At 43.5% G+C, this 22,108-nt stretch overlaps 1 protein-coding gene across 2 annotated transcripts in view; it reads right to left on the bottom strand.

Annotated features, from left to right (window-relative positions):
- The window catches only part of AGTR1 (angiotensin II receptor type 1), a 55,303-nt gene extending 33,516 nt beyond the window's left edge, over positions 1–21,787 (bottom strand). The window contains exons 1-2 of one of the 2 annotated variants that reach the window (XM_055127720.1): positions 21,606–21,787; positions 8,197–8,262 (exon numbers count right to left, since the gene is read on the bottom strand). The gene's annotated coding sequence lies outside the window, so the exon portion shown is untranslated. The remainder of the gene's footprint in view (positions 1–8,196; positions 8,263–21,605) is intronic. The other variant, XM_004602923.2, reaches the window with a different exon arrangement.
- Positions 21,788–22,108: the final 321 nt, after the last annotated feature.

Here is a 22,108-nt window from a genome sequence, read left to right as displayed (position 1 = left end):
TGATCTGTGTTAAAAAGCTTCTGGGGGGCTGGGGAGAGAGCTAGAGGGCCGGAACACACACTTTGCATGCAGGAGGCCTGGGTTTGATCTCCAGCACTGCAAAGTCCCCCAAGCACTGGAGTGTGGTCCAAAATTCAAAACTAAGGTTCTAGATCTAAATAGAGACACCCGTTCTTTGAAACTTGTCCAAGTCACACACTGTCCAAGTGTGGAACTGTTAAGACTTAAGGTGATCACAGTCCAAAGGGTCATAAAGCCACAGGAAAAAACGCAACACATAGGTAAATGAGACTTTTATGGTCTGTTTTTTCAGATACTGAAATGTCTCTTAATAATAGTGTTTAATCCCAAGTTAACTTACTCCAGGCTAGAATGATTTGAAAACATTCGCAAAAATTGTATTTGACAGAAAGAGAAGAATGGGCATTTATTTAATGAAAAATCAAAGGACTTAAAAAAAAACACCTTGAAAACAAACAAACAAAGCTAGTCCTGGAACTACCAAGCCATTGAGGATTGTTTTTCTAGAAGAAAGAAAGCTGTATGTATTTTTCTCAGCCTGCTCATGATCACTTCTTCCTCTTCCTCTCAGGAAAGGCAATAGGCCCATTTGGGGGAAGCATAATACCACAGATGCTTATCTTCCCCTTGGCTCCATCTGCTGGAAATAGTAACGGAGTCTTTTGTCTAAGCGAGTAGAAGAGGAGCTGTAGAAAATCAAATTAGCGGGAGAGAAACTATTAGTCTTCATTTTCTATTTCCAACCTGCAAACACAGATTGTTAAATACGCCTGTTCACTAATCCTCATTAGGAAATCTTGAAGAATAGCAGGACAAGGGGGAAAGCAGGGGGGAAAAATGCCACGAAAAGGAAATCTAAAGTCAGAATGGATATTTCTCATGTAGACTTTCTGTCGTTTACGTTGGTCGAATTTGAAAATTTCCATTAAGTAATCTTATTCCTAATTATATGTGGATGGATGGCACAAATATCACCCGGCATGTATCTTTTCATTTACAATTTTCTTTTTGTCAGCCTGGATGAGAAAATTATCTCAATGGAATCATCAGTAATGAGATCATTTTGCATTCTGCGGCATATCCTTAGGACTTAAGCTATCGGTATCTTTGTCTAAGAAAGCAAAAATTTCACTGAAAATAATCTTATGAAAATTTTGTATACTCCCCCAACTTTTTGTTATTTGAAGATTTCTACTTCTTAAGCTTAGTGCTTAGAGTTACAGGGTAAAACAAATTGTTTCTGGAATATTCCAAAAGTATCCAGTAAGTCACGTGAGTGTCCAGAAGGACCTGATATCTGAACTGATAACTAATAAGTAAAATGATGAGAATTTGACTTGCACCCAAAGAACCAGTCGCTGGAGATTGAGTCATGGATCTTACTTTTAAAAATCTTCAATTTTTGAAGCATTTGATTGGCTGTTGGCATATAACCATCTTCCCCATGTCCACAGAACACTTCCTTTCTTACTTAACTAAGGAAACTTTCCCTAAATTGCTTCTTTCTTTCCTCATTGCATCCACATGCGATTCCCTTCCCCACATCAGCCAACATATTCTATATTTTACTTGTTTTCTTTCTATGTGGATCAGAATGAAAGTTCTAGGTGGTCCAGGAGTCTAGTCTGTTTTGCTCACATAGTCCTCAGTGCTGAGAGTTAAGTAAATGCCTAACAAAAATACTTACTGAATAAATCATGGCATCAGAATCTGTGGCAAATCATGGTCCTGCACAGGCTTACACTCTGCTTATTATCATCCTTGCTCTGAAGAGTTCCTACTGTCAGGCTACTTCTTTGTTATTCCTATTTTAGAGTTAGAGGAGGGGAATTTAGGATTACCCCACACCTGTTTAATAACAAACATCGAGGTCCTCCTCATTGCAACCTGAAATGCCATAAGCTTCTGGGCAATAAATAAATGTGCAATACAGTTCCCACTGTCAGCTTTCAGGAGCAGTGGAGTTTGTGACAAATAGCAGAGTTCATTCTACTCTACTTAAAGGCACTTAATATTAAAAGGATTTTAAAATATAGATTTGAAAAGAAACGTAAAACATAGCCCCCATCTACTTGTGCTTTCAAAGGCCCTCTCATCTGTTTGTGTTCAGTTGAACCATGAGGCTATATTTTAAGTCACATTGAATTTTCTTTCTTTTCCAAGTATACACACACAGGCTTGGGCATGTGGCTGCTCTATATCAAGTCAGGAAAACACCACTGACCAAATCTAATTACATCTGCTTCCCAAGTAAATTGTATATCATCTTCCCCTTGTGATAGAAGTGGACCCACTTGGGTCCTCAGCAACTGATTATTGCAAACCTAATTGATTTGAAACATTTCATTAATAAAGTTAACTAAAACTAATTATACATATTGAATAAAAGTTTCCTGTGAAATGAGTTTTTATTCTTAGCTTTAGGGTTCTTATTGTTAGAATTAATTGCTGAGGAAGATTGTAGAATTACTTTCTCTTGGGATCTATCTATCTATCTATCTATCTATCTATCTATCTATCTATCTCTCTCTCTCTCTCTCTCTCTCTCTATCTATCTATCTATCTCAATCAATATTTATTAATAGACAGTGCCCACAAAAACTAAGAGGTAAAACATTAATTAAATGTGAAAGCTAAAGTCATCAAAAAAATCATCCTAAAGAGATAAAATTGAAAAACATCACATAAATCTTTATAAGATGTCAAATTAAGCCTGTTAAGTGTGTCATACATCTTAAGGAAGCTAAAATACAATTTTACAGGTATTGAAATTCATCATTTTACTCATAGTACAGATTTTCCTTCACTTAATTGGCATATATTCTATATCTCAATTTTGAAATCAGGTAGTGTGTTTCCTTGGAGTCATTCATCTAATTAAATCTAATTTTCAGCAGAAATCCAAGGGGACGTTCCTGCTACTTCAATTGCCCCCAAGGTAGTGGACATACTGGATGTCAATATTTCTCAGGGAGGATTTCCAAGGTTTCCTTTGGTTCAGTTGCATTGCATCAGGAGATACTCCCCTTAAAACAAAGACCGTCACTCATTAGAGGTTGGGTGTGGAATGAAGCAAGACTCACCCATTCATTTTACCGAACACCACAGAGCAAGAAGCTGTTGGAATCACCCAGCTTCGCATGGCTTTTACGTGTTATGCCACACTAGACTTCTTGCTTTGTCATGCTAAGAAAGACACTCCTGTGCTGGCTGGTTCCTCCTCCTGTTCTACACTGCCCACCCGTGGGACCAGAGAGAACAAAGGCAGAAAACGCCCACTGTGTTCATCCTCTTGGATCTGGAAGCCTCTGGGAGGAACCATAGTTCAGGTTCTAGACCAGAGCTTCCAGCCTGCATGCCTGTCTTGTGTTATATGGATACAAATTTTATCTTTGTCTGAATGAGAGGAGAAATAAAGCCGTTACTAATTGGACTTTGGACTTGAGTTATGATGCAAATTTCTATGAGATGAGTTAGGAGGCAGGAGCCGGACATGGAGTTAAGTTTGGATACTGAGTTGGATCCTGAGGTAGGACAGGGCACCTGGAGAAGTCTAGCATTATCTATATCTGGAGAAGTAGAAAGTTCTTTTCCATTAAGGCAGTGCTGTATTATTGCATTTGAAATATCCTAGAGCTTTCTGGATCTATTTTTTTTTGGGGGGATGGGGTGGCAGGAGGCTCCCATGTGCTGCTCAGGAGGCCTGTTAGGGATTACCCCGGCCAGCCTGATGTGCCTGAGGGCCTCCAGGATGTACCCAAAGGTCTCAGGGGAACCATGTGGTCCCAGAGATCAAAACAGAGTTAGCCACATTGCCCCACCCCCTATATTATTTCTCTACCCCCAATTTCTAGAACTTAAAAATTGAATCCTATGGGGACCCACTTCCCTTCGACAGTCCTTAGACTTGCTTAGCATTAGCTCTGCCATTTTGGGTAAGGGTAACTTTTAAAAAAAATTTTTTTTTATTAATGAACCAACAGCTTCTGCCATAACCGACAGTTGAGCCCAATAACACCCTGCCAGTATCTGACAGATGAATCCAATAACACCCATTTATCGAATCCAGTTCAAATGGCTAAGCTTTGACTTTTTTCATTGTAAGACTCTGGGATTCATATTTGACAGTTCCAAATTGCATAAAAACTCCAATTATTTATGCTTTCATTGAAAAATGAGACTATTAAATGTAGAAAGGGAATACTGGTTGGATATCTACATGCCTTCCTTAGAGTTAGTTATATAGCTATTTCCATTCTTTGATGGTTCAATGACTCAAAGACAGACTTGTTTTTAATATTTTGCCTGTGCACCAAACAACCATTAGTCCAGGAGCCAAATGCAATGGAATCACTAGGTATAAGTAACTGGAAAGTTATTGAGACGGATGTTTTTAATAATGGGATCATATTAATAGAAAAGTATACCCAATAATTTTAAGAATGTACTATGACAGGGTGATTATATTCATTAAAATTAAAAACAAACTACTGTTTTCTGGGATGCATATAATTATGAATAAAAAATGAAAACTTCTAATACCTTGCACATTTCTATTAAGAAAGAAAAAATTAAAATGGTCAAATGTGTATTTTGCTTAGCTTTCCAATTTCTTTTCTTTTCTTTTTTTTTTTTTTGCTTTTTAGGTCACACTCAGGGATACATATGGGTTACTCCTGGCTCATACACTCAGGAATTAGTCCTGGTGATGCTTGGGGGACCATATGGGATGCTGGGAATAAACACGGGTCGGATGCGTGCAAGACAAACACCCTACCCCCTGTGTTATCGCTCCAGCCCCACTTTCCAATTTCTTAATGACAATGGGAAGATAACTCAAATGATAGAGGATAATCCTTGCATGTGTGAGGCTCAGAGTTCAATCTCCAGCACCAGATGATCCCCTCACGCCAACCCAAACACTAGGGATAGCCCTCATGGTCCCCTGAGCACCACTGGGGATGGCCTCTATAAAGCAAAACAATACAAATACTAAACAACTCACCAACCAAATAAGAACAAATAGAAACTAAATAAACTCAACTAAATAACTCAACATCTCTTCCACTGTAGGGAAAAAATATCACACTGAATATAAAAAATAAGTGAAAATAAAGGCCTGTAATGTAAAATGTAATAAAAATGAAAAATGTCAATGTAAAGTGAAGAATGTAAAAACAATTCTACATCTTTTCTAACTTTGCTAACTTGGAAATGTCAATGATACAGGTGAAAAAGCCAACAGTCACCTCCCTGCACACCGTGTGCCTCTTTTCACAATTTGGGGGTGGGGGAAGTTGGTCACATGGGGAAATATTAGGGCTTACTTCTGGCATTGTGCTTGGGAGTCACTCCTGAAGTGCTCGGGGACCCTGTCGGTGTCAGGAATAGAACAAGGATGGCTATGTGCATGGAAAATGCCTTATTTCTGTATTTTAGAAAACTAATTTTAGATTTAGAAATAAGTACCAGTAGGTTGGCTCCATGGCTTGGAAGCTGGTCTCACATGCTGGGGAAAAAGGCAGCTCAGATAGAGAAGGGAACATCAAGTAAAATGTGGTTGGAGATCCCACGCGGGAAGGGAGATGCGTGCTGAAAGTAGACCAGAGACTGAACACGATGGCCACTCAATGCCCCTACTGCAAACCATAACACCCAATTGGAGAGAGAGAGAGAGATCAAAAGGTAATACCCTGCCACAGAGGCAGGGTGGGATGGGGGAAGATGGGATTGGGGGGTGGGAGGGATACTGGGTTTATTGGTGGTGGAGAATGGGCACTGGTGGAGGGATGTGTTTGCGAACATTGTATGAGGGAAAAACAAGCTCGAAAATGTGTGAATCTGTATCTGTACCCTCATGGCGATTCACTAATTAAAGAATAAAATTAAAATTAAAAAAATCTAATTTTAGATTTGAATTCAATAAATTTAAATTAAATATGGCGAGGGCCACCATAATGACTGGTGCATTCCTATTGAAAATAGTTATCTATTCTTCAAAAAGCCACAATCAGCTTTTCTTATTTGTTGTACATAGACTGCAACCTAACATTATTTGGTCCTAGGAAACAAGTGCTATTTGTTTTTCACTAGTTTAAATCAATAACAGATCAGAGTTCTTTAGTTCTGAGTTAATAGAAGCTTTGAAAGGACACTACAAAGTTCAGAAGGTATTTCTGGAAGCCTTTTGTTTGTCAATATAGTGCTCATGGGTTACCAAGTATCACTCTGCCTCTTTTGACAATTTGGCTATTATTTTACAGGATGCACAAGGCATATTTGCTATAGAATGGCAGAATTAATAGGGCCTCCATCTTGAAACAAAGCACACTTTTCAGAATTAAGCATGATTGCTTATTCATCTGAAACATAAAGGGTTGAAAAAGTTTTCCAACTTAGCCTTTTTTCTTCAGTACTTTGTTTATTTGTAAGCAAAATATTAACAATTCTATTGAAAGTTTTGCTACAGATGTGTGAACAGTAGTCAGAAGCCAGAGGTTTCCAGAATGCACGATAGAGTGTCTAGTTTCAGAATCATCCAGCAAGTGCCAGAAGACTGAGAGCTGCCATGCCAGATTTAGTCATCTTGGGGGGTAAAAATAAAGGTACCTGTTTTATGGGATAAAATAAAGAGCCTCTTATTTTTATTGAAGCAACATTGACTGAAACATGATATAGGCTTCTTGCAGGTGAGCATTTTTTTTTGTTTTAAGCAGTAACGTCTCTATTGTGAGACTTGTTGTTACTGAATTTGGCATATCGAATATGCCTCGGGTAGCTTGCCAGGCTCTGCCATGCGGGCGGGATACTCTCGGTAGTTTGCCAGGCTCTCCGAGACGGGGGGAGAGGAATTGGACCTGGGTTGGCAATTTTTAGGTCATACCTGGCAATGCTCAGGGGTCACTTCTGGCTCTGCACTCAGGAATTATTCCTGTTGGTGCTTGGGTACCCTATGGGATGTCAGGGATCAAACCCGGATTGGCCACATGCAAGGCAAATGCCCTACCCACCGTATTATCACTCTAACCCTATATAATCTATCAATCTATCTATTTAATCTATCGTACTTTATTTCAGAGCTAGATTTTTCTAAAAATGTACATAGTCTAGCTTCCTAAACTTCACTACATCTCAAAGATATCCCCATCAATTCCCCCCTGCCCCACCAAATTTCCAGTGACAGAACCTTTCTAATGCTACTCTCCCTGTCTCGTGACTAGCTAGCTGAAATTCTCATCACATGTCTGCCAGCCCTTGTTTCCGACTTGCCAATCAAGCAAAGAATAAAGTCGCCTCCATCCCCTGCCCCCACGTCCTGCTCACTCACCACCTAGACTGCCTTCTGCCCTGCTAAAACGCAGTCACCCCATAGGTAGAAGCGGACATGCTAGCCCTGTTAGCCCCCAGCGGGGGACTAGGAACATCTCTCTTCATTTCACAAGCTGAAGCCTCATTCTTCCAGCTGAGCTTTTGGCAGAAGGGGAAAAAAAATCTTTAGAGATGGGTAATTCTAGGAGTTGGTCTGTTAAGGAAGAAATTCCTGCAGACCCATGTGGCAGGAGTTGACAGAATGGAGCAGCCCCCAGCTTGCAGGTTTTGGGGGGATTCTACAGAACTCCTGTGCCTTTTCGGGTACCTGGGTGGTCAGGATAAGAGCGTGCCACTGCCTCTAGTTTCCTAGTGCCCGTTTGCTGGTATCGGAATACAGTATGAGAAATATTCTTTAGGGACAGGATGAGGCGCTGGGCTTCCAGAAGGTGAGTAGGTCAACTTTTGAAGTCCATGCTTTAGGGCGGATACACACACACACACACACACACACACACACACACACACACACACACACACTTCAAGCCAGAGCATCCCAAGCTTCACCCAGGATGTTAAGACCCACTCCGAGAGCCTGTTCCATTATGCCAAGGGCTTGCAGACCACTCGCCTGGCTTATGGTCAGGATATGGTTTATAATCAGCGCTGGATGATTTGGTCACTGCTGACATTGGTAACCATAGAGACACATTTGTTCTGTAGCTACGCATTGGGAGCACCTGGGTTCGATGGAAACGCACAGTTCTCAGCTTCCTCTTTCTGTCGCCAGACAGAGTACACAGTTTCTTCTGGGGCTCCCACTGCTGACACATTAAACTACCAGAGGATTCAGGTGGGGCCTTTTACCTGGCTGCAGAGCTCATGGGACGGCTTCCATGATTCCTCCGAGATGAATCTGGCAACAAATCCAAGCTGGAGAGAGGAGGGGGGGAAGAGGAGTGTGGCTCACTAAATATGATCAGATTGTTATTTTGGGGGTTCAGGAAGGGGGTGTTAGTCACATCTGCAGGTGCTCAAGGTTCACTCCTGCTCTGTGATATTTAGAAAACATCCTCCAAATTGGTCATACTACTTTTAATACCAAAACTGACTTTATCAAAACAGTCGTTATCCAAGTTTGATCCCCCACCTTCCCTCTCTCTAACAAGTAACAAGTAACCATTAGCTCTGATTTACTCTCTTTTCATCCCCCTAACACTCAGCATTGCTCAGTGCGTCTGGGGGCCACTTCAGGCGATTTTCAGCTGACGGGTCAGCGGGGCAATAGGAGGATCCAAGGATGTGGTGCTACTTGGTCCTGCAGTGCTGTGGATTCCGGCCCCCCACCCCCACCCAGGGATCTTGAGCAGGACTTGTGACGCTGGGAGTTAAACTGGGGTTCACCCCATGCAAGGCAAGTACCCTCATCTCTGTGCTATATTTCCAGTCCCTGGTTTCCTTTTATTTTTTCCTTGTTTCACTAGAGGGTTTTTTTTTTTTGTAGTTATTTTTTAACTAGTCTGCCCATTCATGGTCTTTGCAGCTTTCAACTGAGTTGTTCATTTGGACCTCATTTTAGAGTGATTGTTATGTGATAGAAACGGGCATTTTCCAAGTGAGAGGCGGAAAAGCCTTTCTCAAGTTCCTATTTATCCTTATTTCTGGTGTTTAACTTGTGTTTTTTAATAGCACAAGCAAAATTCATCAATTTTTAAATTACAAATTTGATTTTTAAAGAAAAATATCTGAGCAGGAGAGATATTTGAGAAGACCATGTACAGACTGCCTTTTAAGCAGTGTACAACAAGGCTCTACCCTACCATTTTCCACAGAAGTATTCTGACATCAGAAACAACTGTTTTTGACCATATTTATTGGTGGTTTTGTTTTAGCAAGAGAACTTTCCCATAGGCAGTTTCACCTATAAAATACTACTGTGTGATTTTCTGGACTCTGAGAAAGCTCTAGTATACATTCAGAGAAAAAAAAAAAAGAGACCAGATTAGATTTGCCAGTGATGTTCTCCAGAGAGTTAACAATAATTGTTTAAGATCTGGACTTTAAAGTGTGTTAGCAGGAAAGCAATAGAAATTCCAAGACAAACAGAATGTAAGACATAAATGCAATAAGCAATCATGATGGGGAAAATTGAAAGCACATACAGAGAAGTCAGTTGTCTTCTGGATTGACTTCGTACAGAGCCTATGTAGTGAACTAAGTCAGATGGAGAAAGGCAACCGCTGTATGGCTTCATTTGTATGTGTAAGAGAAGGAAATGAAGCAAAATGAGAAATGAAATCAACAAAAAACAAACTGATATATGAATGAAAGATTGGTGGGACTAGGTGAAATGAACAAAAAACAGTGCTCGATGAGTGCTTAGATCTGAACAGTGATGACGGGATGCGGAAGTACAATATCGTATTCCTGAAGCCTACGTCATGTTCAGTCAATGTTGTGTCAATAAAATTTAGTAACTGAAACCTGGGATCAAGCCTCAATCTTCACAATTCTCAAAAGTTTAAAACTATTGTTATACATATTTTCAGTTTCTCATCTGTTTTAAAAATTTGTATTTTTTTTTGTTTGTTTTTTTGGGGGGAATCACACCTAGCAATGCTCAGGGCTTCCTCCTGGCTCTGAACTGAGGAATTACTCCTGGTGGTGCTTGGTGGGCCATATGGGATGCCAGGGATTGAACCCTGGTCAGCCGTGTGCGGTCAGCCGTGTGCAAAGCAAATGCCCTGTCCACTGTACTATTGCTCCAGCGCAATATGTGGGGTTTTTAATGTGGTTTTTTTTTGAGGGGGGTTTGGGCCACACATGGCAATGCTCAGGGGTTACTCTCAGTTCTGCATTCAAGAATCACTTCTGGTGGTACTCCAGGGAGTCGAGGGGATGCCAGATGTCAAATCTAGGTTGGCTGCATGCAAAGCAAGCGTCTTTACTAGCTCTCCAGCCCCTGAAGTTTTAAAAATTATATCAGTGATTTTTTCAAAGATTAGTGATAATATTTCCATCACAATGTTATGACCTATGTAAGATCTTACTAGAATCTTACCATCTTTAAAGTACTCATCTACACACTAAAACACAGTCATGCATTCCAAAACATTCCCATGACTGATCTGTTTTAAACATTGCTTTATTTACTTATTTTTACCTTTCCTTACCATGGAATCTCTGATAGTATGTAAATATGCACTGTATCACTGTATCACTGTCATCCCGTTGTTCATCAATTTGCTCTAGTCGGCACCACTAACATCTTCATTCGTCCCTGTCATGTGCCAGTATAGCCCGATGACGTATTGGGGGCTCTTTCAGGATCAGGGGAGTGAGGACCATTGTTGTTACTGTTTTATCAAGTATGCCACAGGTAGCTTGCCAGGCTCTGCCATGTGGGCGGGATACTCTCGGTATCTTGCCAGGCTCTCCTAGAGGGACGGAGACTTTTAAGCCCAATAAATTGAGCTTATATAGCTGAGCCGGAGGTGGTTTGTGGATGTGGCTCCCACATACCTAACTTTTGGCCATTTAATTTCTTGGTAAACTTGGCCCCAAGTGGTTGGGGTCTGGCCAAACGCACAGCAGCAATTTGGGGTTATCTGGAAGTCTGAAGGCACCATCAGGTTGCTGATGCACTCGTCCCACTGGTACAGGTTGACCTGCTGGTGGCATATGCACTGATAAATATATACTAGTCACATAGTTATATAAGTATGTAATGACTAGATATCATTCTACCATATGGCTCACTCCAGTGGAGATTTTAAAGAATAAGAACAGATTTGTGGTTCTCTACTATGAAAACAGTAGACCAAATGCCAGAGCACATTCAAGAATAATTATGTCTGAAACGCACTGGACTCTTTCTACTCCTGATAAAGTGGCAGCAATGAACTCTGTAGAGGTGAAGGGCCAGGAGCCATCATGATAAACTGTGTTTTATGTGAAGTGACATCATTTGAATGGAAAAAGAGATGACTAAAGCTGGGCTAATGGAACATTCTTGTTCTAGGGTACAGGTCCTCAAACTTATTTGGCCTGCCACCTCTTTTTCAGTTGAAAAAAATTTCATCCAGTGACCCCCTTGGAAATCTTACCTTATTATTTTTCAAACAAATTTTATCGGATCACCACTTTTTTTTAATAAATTTTATTGGATCACTGTGAGATACAGTTGCAAACTTGCATGATTTCATTTCAGTCATACAGTGCTTGAGCACCCATCCTTCCACCAGTGCATAGTTTCTACTGCCATTGTTCCCAGTGTCCCTCCCGCCACCTCCACCCCATCCCACTCCCTGCCTCTGTGGCAGGTACAATACTTATTACTCTCTCTCTACTTTTGGGCATTATGGTTTGCAACATAGATACTAAGAGGTCATCGTGTTTGGTCCTTGGTCTACTTTCAGCACACATCTCCCATCCTGGGCGACCACTCCAGTCATCATTAACTTAGCGGTTCCTTCTCCATCCCAACTGCCTTTTCCCCCACCACATGGGGCTGGCTGGGAATCTTATATTCAGTGAATTAACAAGCACCTTCAAACTGCACAAGAAGTCACTCCCACCTCCATGTGTCTCCCCCTACCTCGCCATCATTCCAGAATTCCAGAGCGCCCCCCCCCCCCCCCATGTAGTCCAGTTTGGGAAACACCAGGTTCGGGACATAATGTGTCGATTTAGAAACCAGTAAAGCACATTGGGGACCAAGAAGAATTTGAGTCAAGAAATAAAGACAGGGCTATGCGGTGAGAGAACTGGAGAGGCATGAAGTTTCCTAGAAGAAACGTTAAGACTTGTTTCATTTTCCTTTGGAACAAAACTTGCTGCAAATTATTGTCACTCTCAGTCACAAATATGTGGGTTAGGTGAGAAGAGCAAGGCCAGCAAGGGTCCTCAGGCAATCATGGGTGCCTTCTCATTTATTAGCACAAAGCAGTGCTTCCAGTCAGGCGTGGGTTTTGCCTGGACACTGCTCCGTCCCTCCCTCCCATGGAGTCTGTGTTATAGCAACCTTATGTTGATGTTGTCCTAACCTGTAACTTCCAAGTCAGACATGAGGTCGTCAATACTGCCTGTGTACCTAGAGTTCTAGAGCAAATGTGAAACTGTGTTGTCACAGGAGGCTCCTCTCATGGACAAAGTCTTGGCTGCTCAATCCTGAACATACACCGCTCCCTGCAAACAATACCCCCAGGACCCAGGCTCACCTCAGTCTTTTGAGCAACTTTCGAGGGTCCTTGCCAAAACAACAGGTGTTTGATTTGATCAGATCCAAGTGATCCACTTCTCAGAGCATGCACACGCCTTGGGAGAAATTTAAGAACTGAACAACGTGGGGAGGCCCTGGCTTAAAATAAGTCACCACTTGCTGACAAACTGGTTAGTTACTATATTGGATGATGGTTTTGTAAACCATGCTAGGAGATAAATGTGTTTATTTTAAAAGCTGAAAGAGGGATCTTTAATTGAGGTTGGAATGTTGAACAGTTTATGCAGGGAATGACTTGTTTGCTTCGAGGGAACTTTTAAAATAGCATTAGGATGTCAAAAGGTAAAACATGAACTTTTTTATTTATTCCATTATTTTTCTAGTTTGGGGGCCATGCCCTATGATGCTCAGGGGTTATTCCTGGCTCTGTGCTCAGAGAGGAGACCATAAGCAGTGTTAGGGATCAAACCTGAATCAGTGGCATATAGTCAAGCACCTTACCTTTGTACTATCGGGCCCCTTGAAAGTAAAAATTTAGATGTTATTGGGGAAAAAGAGATCTCAAACGACATTAAAAATAATGGTCACTTTGCTGGTAGTGAAGGTATTTTTTTTCTCTCTCTCTTTTTGGGTTGGACTGGAATAATAGTACAGTGGGTAGGGCATTTGCATTGCACGCGGCCAACCCGGGTTCGATTCCTCTGTCCCTCTTAGAGAGCCGGGCAAGCTACCGAGAATATCCCACCCACACGGCAGAGCCTGGCAAGCTATATTCGATATGCCAAAAACAGTAACAAGTCTCACAATGGAGACATTACTAGTGCCCGCTTGAACAAATAGATGAACAATGGGACGATAGTGCTATAGTGCTTTTTGGATCACATCCAGCGATGCTCAGGGGACCATATAGGATGCTAGGGATCAAATTCGGGTTGGCCATATGCAAGGCAAACACACTACCCGCAGTACTATTGCTCCAGCCCCGCTGGTAGTGAAGGTGCAATAACTTTCTGTTTCAAAGTTGCACATGTAAACACTATTGAAATCATGTCAGGGGAACATGATAAGAATCAGAAAATTAAATAAGGTACTTGGTCATCATGTTAGTACTTCCCAACAAAGGGAGAAATTTCTAGAATTCTTCATGAGTCCACAGAGGAAAAACACAGGTGAGAGGTCTATGAAATAAATCTTGCTATTTTTTTTGAAAGAAATAGACTTTTGTTCCAAAGTCTAACTTTACTTGAGGTTTGAGAGCTCTACACAGCGGTACTTAGGGCTTATTCCTGGCCGTGTACTCAGGGATCAGTCCTAGAGGACTAGAGGACCATTGGATATTGAACCCCGGTCAGACACGTGAAAGGCAAGCACCTTCCAGCTACGCTATCTCTCTGGCCTCTCAAACTATAACTTTAAAGACATTCTCAGTACCTAGTTGGCCTTCAAAGCAGGACTCAGTGTAAACAGCGTGGAACCGGGGCAGAGAGCACAGGAGTCAGGAGTCAGGATGCCCACCTTCAACCTGGACTTTGCCTCTTACCACACTTGGATGACGTACTTGTTGCTCGGTACCCCGAGCTATACCATAAAGCAGAGACTGTTTCATAGGACACATTAAACACTATAGTTAAAAGCCAGACTCGGGGAGGAACTTTAGATGTGCTCTATAAAAATGTGCATCCATTAAAAAGCTATGAAAACAGCTCCTAGCCAGTGTATTCGGAAAGAGAAACAGGTTCAGTACGCATGTACTCCTCAGATTTTAATGGGATCTCATCCCCTTGCGGGCTCTTACCCCCTGACTCCGGGTGGGGTCCGAGATTCTTTATTGCTAACAAACTCTGCAGTGATGTTCATGTATCAGAGGTTCCCAAACTTATTTAGTCCATTTGTCCTGATTTATTCTTTAAATTAAAAAAAAAATTTTGTTTGTTTGTTTGAGGGCCACACCTGGCAGTCCTCAGGGCTTACTTCTGGCTTTGTGCTCAGAGATCATGCCTGACGGTGCTCAGGAGACCATATGTAATGTAAGAAATCGAACCCAGGTCAGCAGTGTGCAAGGCAAGTGTCCTACTTGCTGTACTATCTCTACAGCCCTACTATTTCTTTCCCTTATCACTCTCTCTCTCTCTCTCTCTCTCACACACACACACACACACACACACATACACACACACACACACACCCCTTAGCATCCATGGGGAAAGGTACTTTCTTTAACAAAAACAAAGAAAACTCCCCACCCTAGTTGCACCTGAAGCTACGACCAAGGCCCTGGATTGTTCCAACTCTCCCCAAACAGTCCACTTTGGAAAGCCTCCCCATGATTCTGCATCTGTCGACACCGACCCCTGAGGTATATGTGCACAATTGCTTCTAATTTGTAAGTATGATGCTTCTCAATTGAGGGAGTAGGAAATGGGGGTCAGAACGGAAGGCCCAGGCATTCGAGTTCTCTGTTCATTGCAGCATTATTCACACTAGTCAAGATATAAGGGCTGGAGAGATAGCACATCGAGTAGGGTGTTTGCCTTGCACGTGGCTGACCCCAGGTTTGATACCTCCGTCCCTCTTGGAGAGCCTGGAAAGCTACCGAGAGTATCCTGCCCACATGGCAGAGCCTGGCAAGCTCCCAATGGTGTATTCGATATGCCAAAAACAGTAACAACAAGCCTCACAATGGAGATGTTACTGGTGCCCACTTGAGCAAATCGATGAACAATGAGATGACAGTGCTACAGTCAAGATATAAAGACATCCTAAATGACTATTGGCAGATGACTGGATAAAGATATGATATATATACATATATATACACACACACTCACAATGGAACATTACTCAGCTGTAAACATAAAGATGAGTTTTGTTGTAACATGGATGGACCTAGAAGTGTTCTGGTTAGTGATTAAGTCAGACAGAGAAAGACAAATGCTGTGTGTTAAACAAATGACTAATATAACAAAATATGGACCAAAAAAACCCCAAAACCAACCTTCTAGATGATTAGAATAAAATGGTGGTTACAAGAAGGGCAAGGGATGAGGGGTGAGCAAATTGAATAAATTGGGTTTGTTGTAAGATTAGATGGAAACTAATTAGAACTGATTTAGGACATAGTCTAAGGGCCAAAGAAATAATTCAAGGTGCTTGCCCCGCATGACGTTAACCCTGGTTCTATCCCTGGCACCACATATGGTCTCCCAGAAGATCCCAGATCACTTAGTACAGCACTAGGAATAAGTCCTAAGCACCACCTGATATGGCACAAAAACAAACAAAACTACAACTAAAAAATTCAATAGGAAATAGTCTACACAAGTGTTGAATTAAAGTTCTGGGCACAGAAAACTACGCTAAATTTTAAACTGGTGTTAATTCAGTAAAACTAAAAAATTAAAAGAAATGCTTTTTGGGAGACCAAATGATGTAGGCTTACCTGCTTCCTAATATCTCAAGAATCATTGGCTGGATATTCTAATCTTTTAATCATTTTCATTTTTTCTTTTTCTTAGTATTTCTTCTATTTTATCCTTGGTATTACTACTTTGGACTCAAATCACGGTATTAATACTTAGTTCTCCAGTTAGCAAGACTAAAACATCAATTTAAATCATATTATTGTGTGTAATAGGATTATACACTTACAAGAGATGAGGAGAATGGACTTTCTTTAGCATTTTTTCGAAACATGAGGGTCTCAAATTGTATTTAGTATTTTTAGAATGTTCATTGAAGACAAGCTTAACACATAGGCAAGAAAGTGAGTTGTTGAGTGTTTAGTAATACGATGCAAAGATTCATTCATGGACACGGTACTTATAATCAAAGGAATTATGATTGCATGGGGAGGGATATACATTTAGAAATAACTATATTTTAGTATTTATGAAGAAAGTGGCTGGAATCAGGCCTGTGTTCATGGTAGCTAGTCCGTCTGGACAGAAGGAAAGTTGTTTTAAATTGGCTTCCCACCCCAGTGGCACCTGGGACCACGAGAAAGACCCAGATCTAGATACCCAACTTGGCCAATATCTCTATAGGCCAAAGCCCATTTTTATATTTTGGAATATCTTTACAGTCTACTATCAAACCAGATCTATTGTATTTTCTCTGTAACGATTTTCTTTCATGGTTGATAATTTTCAAAAACAAACTTTTCCTTTTCCAAGGGAGATATAAAGAGCATTGACTAGCATAAAATGAGAAAGATTTGGAGAAGTTAAAAAAAAACGTAGAAAATAAATTCACAATCTTCAGCTCTTATAAAACTCTTACTCTACGTAGATCACTCAAGTCCTTTATTTTTATTTTTTTAAAAAAATTCATTGTTCCCAATAAGATTTTAACATAAGGATGTGAAGTCTGGGGGCTGGAGAGGTAGACCAGTGGGCTGCTCGCCTGGCATTCAGTTCACCTGCCTCAACACTCCATACGGTCCCCTGTGGCACCAGCAGGAGTGAGTCCTGGGTGTAGAGCCAGGAGCAAGGCTGGGTGTGCCACTCCCCCCCTTCCAAAAATAAAGTTGAGTCTGAGCTAAGTCATTATTTATCTTATGATTCAAAATTTTAAGGACATGTAGAATTAGGACTTTGAAAATGAGGCACACTGCAATTTTGAAAATCAAAACATCCATTGTGTGACTCAACACAATTTAAGATGTTTTAGATAGAGGAAGAAAACTAAAGGTACCTAGAAAATTTGAGGCATTTTAAATTAAGATATTTATTTTAGAGCTGGAGTGATAGCACAGAGGGTAGCGTGTTTGCCTAGCATGCAGCTGACGTGGGTTCAATTTCCATCCCATTTGGTCCCAGAAACTGCCCCTGGTGCCGTGTAATCCCATCAACGGCCAGCATCCAGAGACTATAAAACAAAACTCCTGGAAGCTCGCAGATGATTTGTGGCCATGAGACATCTTGTAGCCTAGTTCTCTCTCTCAGAGAACCTGGCAAGCTACCGAGAGTTTCCTGCCTGCATGGGAGAGCCTGGCAAACACCCCATGGCATATTCATATGCCAAAATCAGTAACAATGATGGGTCTCATTCCCCTGACCCTGAAAGAGCCTCCAATGTAGCACCATTGGGAAGGACAAGTAAAGAGAGGCTTCTAAAATCGCAGGGCTAGGACGAATGGAGACGTTCCTGAGACCGCTCAAGAAAATCGATGATCAAGGGGATGATGATGATGATGATGATGACAATGATGATGATGGTTCCCTGAGCACCACCAGGAGTAATTCCTGAATACAGAGCCAGGAGTAACCCCCGTGCATCACTGGGTGTGACCCCCCCCCCAAAATTCAATAATGTACCTACACGGCCGACCCAGGTTCGATTTTTCCATCCCTCTCGGAAAGCCTGGCAAGCTACCAAGAGTATCCCTCCTGCACAGCAGAGCCTGGCAAGCTACCCGTAGTGTATTTGATATGCTAAAAACAGTAATAACAAGTCTCACAATGGAGATGTTACTGGTGCCTGCTCGAGCTAATAGATGAACAATGGGATGACAGTGCTACAGTGCTACCTATGTGGGAACTAAACATTGAGTTTTAAGAAAAATATAGGGCTGCAGAGATAACACAGATTTGCTTTTCCCATAGCTGACCTAGGTTTGATTTCTGCCAGCACACTCGTTCCTCAAGCACAGCCAGAAGTGATCCTGGAGCACAAAGCCAGGAGTAGGCCCTGAGCACAGCCGGAAATGGGCCCCTAAAAAAGTAAAGTGAGTGATATGAAATAGAACATAGCCATGGTGTCTTGACAGTGTGCAATGAATTCTTTGCTGAAACTTTTTGAAAGCCAGTTTTGATTTTTATGCCGAACAAAATTCCTCTCCCCTCTCCTGCCCACTGTCTGCTACAAGTAATAAAAAATCAGCAAAGCTTTGTATGTTAATATAAGCACAGCAAATAGCAAGACTTCTTTATCATTTCTAGGGCTGTGCTAAATACAGTACGTTTCTGTATTCAATTGTCAAATCTGTCATTGAACTTACCACTGACAAAAATATCTGGGAACTTACATTTCTGCTGTCATTTAACATTGTATTTTAGAGCTTTAAGGTGATAATGGTGATCACTTGCCAAATCAGGCCACTGTGATCCTAATACCCTCTAGCTACTCCTTGATCTTAGAGGATTTTTTATATTAAGCCATTGAAAAGGTGATTTGGTACCAAAAGTTCATATAATGAATAACATAGAAAATGTAAAATGCAAACTAAATTTAGACTAGAAAAAGGAATAGAATTTTACTTTGGCTTGTGAGTGCTTTGTTTTTTCCTTACACTTTGAATAAACACCTATATTTATATATATATATATATAAAAGCCATGTGCGTAATGACTTTATCTGATGACTTTATCAGACAATTTTAAGAGCCAAAGCTCAGAATTATAATGCAGAAAACGAAAACCAGCTTTTTCAAAAACCAGCTTTTGAACTACCATCCCGAGAAACATTGCATTTCTCATGTTGGGAGTTCCAAAGCTGGTTTTTCCCTTTCCGCAGATACTGAGGGACAGAGTGCTTCACCCTGTTTATTGTCTTATTTTGTCGCTCTGGCTTCATATGCGTTTATTGTCACATTGTGTATTTAGAGTAGCTTTCTAATCTTTACAAGGCTAGGCTTCGGTCTAAGCTTCTGAGCACAATTCTTCATTTACGAGCTCACTTTGGGAGACGCTGGCTTTCTCCTGTGACCAGTGGGTGGGACGAGTGGGGGGGGGGGAAGACCCAGTAAACTTAAGAGCATCCGGTCCAAAGGCTGGTACCTGCATCAGGTTGCTGGGTAACAGGACTCTATCTTGGTCCTCTGGCACCTTCAAAAGCAAAATCTTGCACAGCAGCACACAGCTGCTTGGAAAGGACAAGGATTGCACCGATAAAACTATAGGAGTCATGCATTTAAATTGCATCATGCATTTAAATTATGAGTTTCAAGCTCCTTAGCTGAGCATTTCACCTGGGTGTTGGGTAAATAGCAGATTAAGTTTTCTTTCATGATGTTGCCTCCAGCCTAGGGTTGGTGATGATCCTCTATCCAGCAATGCTGATGCACAACCGACAACAGTAGTAAGTTGTAGGCAAAAAGAAAACACGTGAGTGTGCGAGTGCGTGGCACACACCCACACAGAGACACAACACACTTCTTACTCCAAACTAAAAGGAAAGCAAAAAAAGAAACCGAACCGAAGTTACAGGGAAGAGCCCAGGTCAGCGTTCTTACCCAAGCAACGGGGTCAATGACGTAAAAGAGAATTACGTCGAAGGGCAACGGCGCGGAAGAAAATCTGTTTTCTTCAGAGTGAATGATGGAGCACTTGATTCAGTTTAAGATCAAAGAGCTGAGCCAGAAATCAAGGCCTTCTCATGGAACAAAGGGCAGGAAAGTCAGGGGGATTAACAGGACTCAGATCATGATGAAATGAAATTTGATGTGTGGAAACCTATCCGTGGCTGGGCCGGGGGGCTACTCCTGCATCGTGGTCCCCAAGGTGCTGAGAGCAACTGCCAGCCAGAACTGGGAGCATGGACATGTGGTGCCAGCCCCGGGAAACCCAAGACTGTCCCAGAACAGATCACGCCACAGAGGAGTTTGTCTAGAGCTTGGCAGAGCCTGAACCTGGCCTCACAATGATACACGTCCTTAACATTTTAAATCTGACATATTTATTTAGCAACAATCAGGAAACCGGAGCATTCAAGGAATTTTGTCGTTGGAGGGACCTAAGGTCCAGGGTTGTGAAATCAGCTTGCTAACTGCACGCAGCTGGTTAAGGGGAGTCTCCAGTTAGGCTCAGCTGGAGGGGGGGGCCCGAGGGGGCTTCCCTGCCTGCAAGGCCCGCAGGAAGGAGGCTGAACACCCCCAGGGCCACAGGAGAGATGGTTCAGGTGTGGCCTTAGCACCAGGGACGCACCCAGGAAAGCAGGTAGGTTCTTTTTCAAGGAAGACTCAGGAAGGACTTGTCATTTCTATTGCCCCAGTAGGCCCTGGGGTGGGGGTGGGTGCGTGGGTGGGTGGGGGTGAGCCCCGAGGAAGCACAATGAAGAGGACAGCTCAGAGAGTTACTCAACAAAGTTATAAAGCCACACAGCGGGGCACAGGGTTTTGGCCTCTCCCTCGCCATTACCGTTTCTTTCCAGAAAGATTCTGGATATACCCCAGAATTATCCCAGAAGAATACGACCCCACTCCCTCCCTCCTCACTCCCCAGCCCCCAACACACACACACACACACACACACACACACACACACACACACACACACACACACACACACTCACTCAGTGGGGAGCCAGAGGTGGGTGTACAGGGCCTGGAGCTAACAGCAGCGCAGCCGCCCAAGGTCGGGGCCGCGCAGGGCTGTGGGGAGATCACGGGAGCCAGCCTGGCGGTGAAGATAAACGGGGGCTTGGGCCGCTGGGGCAAGTGGTCCTGCTCGAATCTGGAAGCAGAGGGTCTCTGCAAACCCTGCTCAGCCGCAAACAGGTGTGCACGCCCCAAGGTGGTGGGCTCGGTGCGCAGAGCCGTCCCTCTGGCCTCTTCAAAGGGCACTTGGGGGGCACCGCGGTGTGTGTGTGTGCGGGGGGGGGAATGGGGGCCAGGTGGCTGGCGGGCGGGAAGGGGGCAGAGGGACCCGAGCAGCGCTGAGGTGTCTGCAGAGGTTGGGGACACTGTTCTACGTCACCCCAGAAGTAGCACAACTTTGAAAGGGACGAAGAACGGAGCAAACCCGGCTTCCCGCTCTTCAAAGCGCCAAGTTGGCGGAAAGCCTAGGCTGGGGGCAAAAAAGTTGGACTCGGCGACCGCGCGTTTCTGCAGATTTGCTGCTCGCGCTTTCCCCCCAAAGTGCAGTTCCCACAGCAATGCCATTTCGCGGGGCACAAGGCAAGTCAGCCCCGCGGCGCTCCCTCCCGGCCCCAGCGCGCTTCACCTGCTCAGGGCAAGCGCCCGGGACACCCGTTTCCAGCCCCCACCCCCCGGAGCTGACCCTGGCCACGCGCGCCCCCCAGGCCCCCAAGCCCCAGCCGGCAGAGGTCGGACACTCACCCGGCCCGGGGCGCCGCGCTCACGTCGGCCGGGGAGGAGGGCGCGCGGCTCTGGTCCGGGGGTCCGAGGGCTGCACCCCGCGGCTGGCAGAGCTCCGAGCCGGGCCCCGACTGGCAGGCGCTGCGACCGGCTGCAAGCGGGGCGCTCGCGATTTATAGCGGGGGGCGTTGCTGCGCCCCGGCTCCCAGGGGCGAGGCTGTTTTGCATTCCCTCCTCCTCCTCCTCCTCCTCCTGCGCTCCGCCCCGGGAGACCCTCCGGGCCCAGCCCGCTGCCCCCCACCCCCACCCCTGCGGATGCTGCGGGCGCCTGAGGATGCTGCGGTCCAGCCCGGTCCCCGCGCATCCGCGCGCAGCTGGACCCGGAATCGGGAGGGGTCGCCAAGGAAAGGGGGTGGTGGTGGGGGGGGGGGGTCCCCGCGTCCCGCGCGCGCAGCCCGGCACGTCCTTCCGCCGGTCTTTGTTGGGGTGGGGGTTGTTTAAACTTAGAAAACTTTCTGAGCACA

This window comes from Sorex araneus, chromosome 2 (assembly GCF_027595985.1).
Source record: "Sorex araneus isolate mSorAra2 chromosome 2, mSorAra2.pri, whole genome shotgun sequence".
Lineage (NCBI taxonomy): Eukaryota > Metazoa > Chordata > Mammalia > Eulipotyphla > Soricidae > Sorex > Sorex araneus.
Note: the sequence above shows the minus strand (reverse complement) of the source record. Positions and strands in the feature narration are given on the sequence as shown.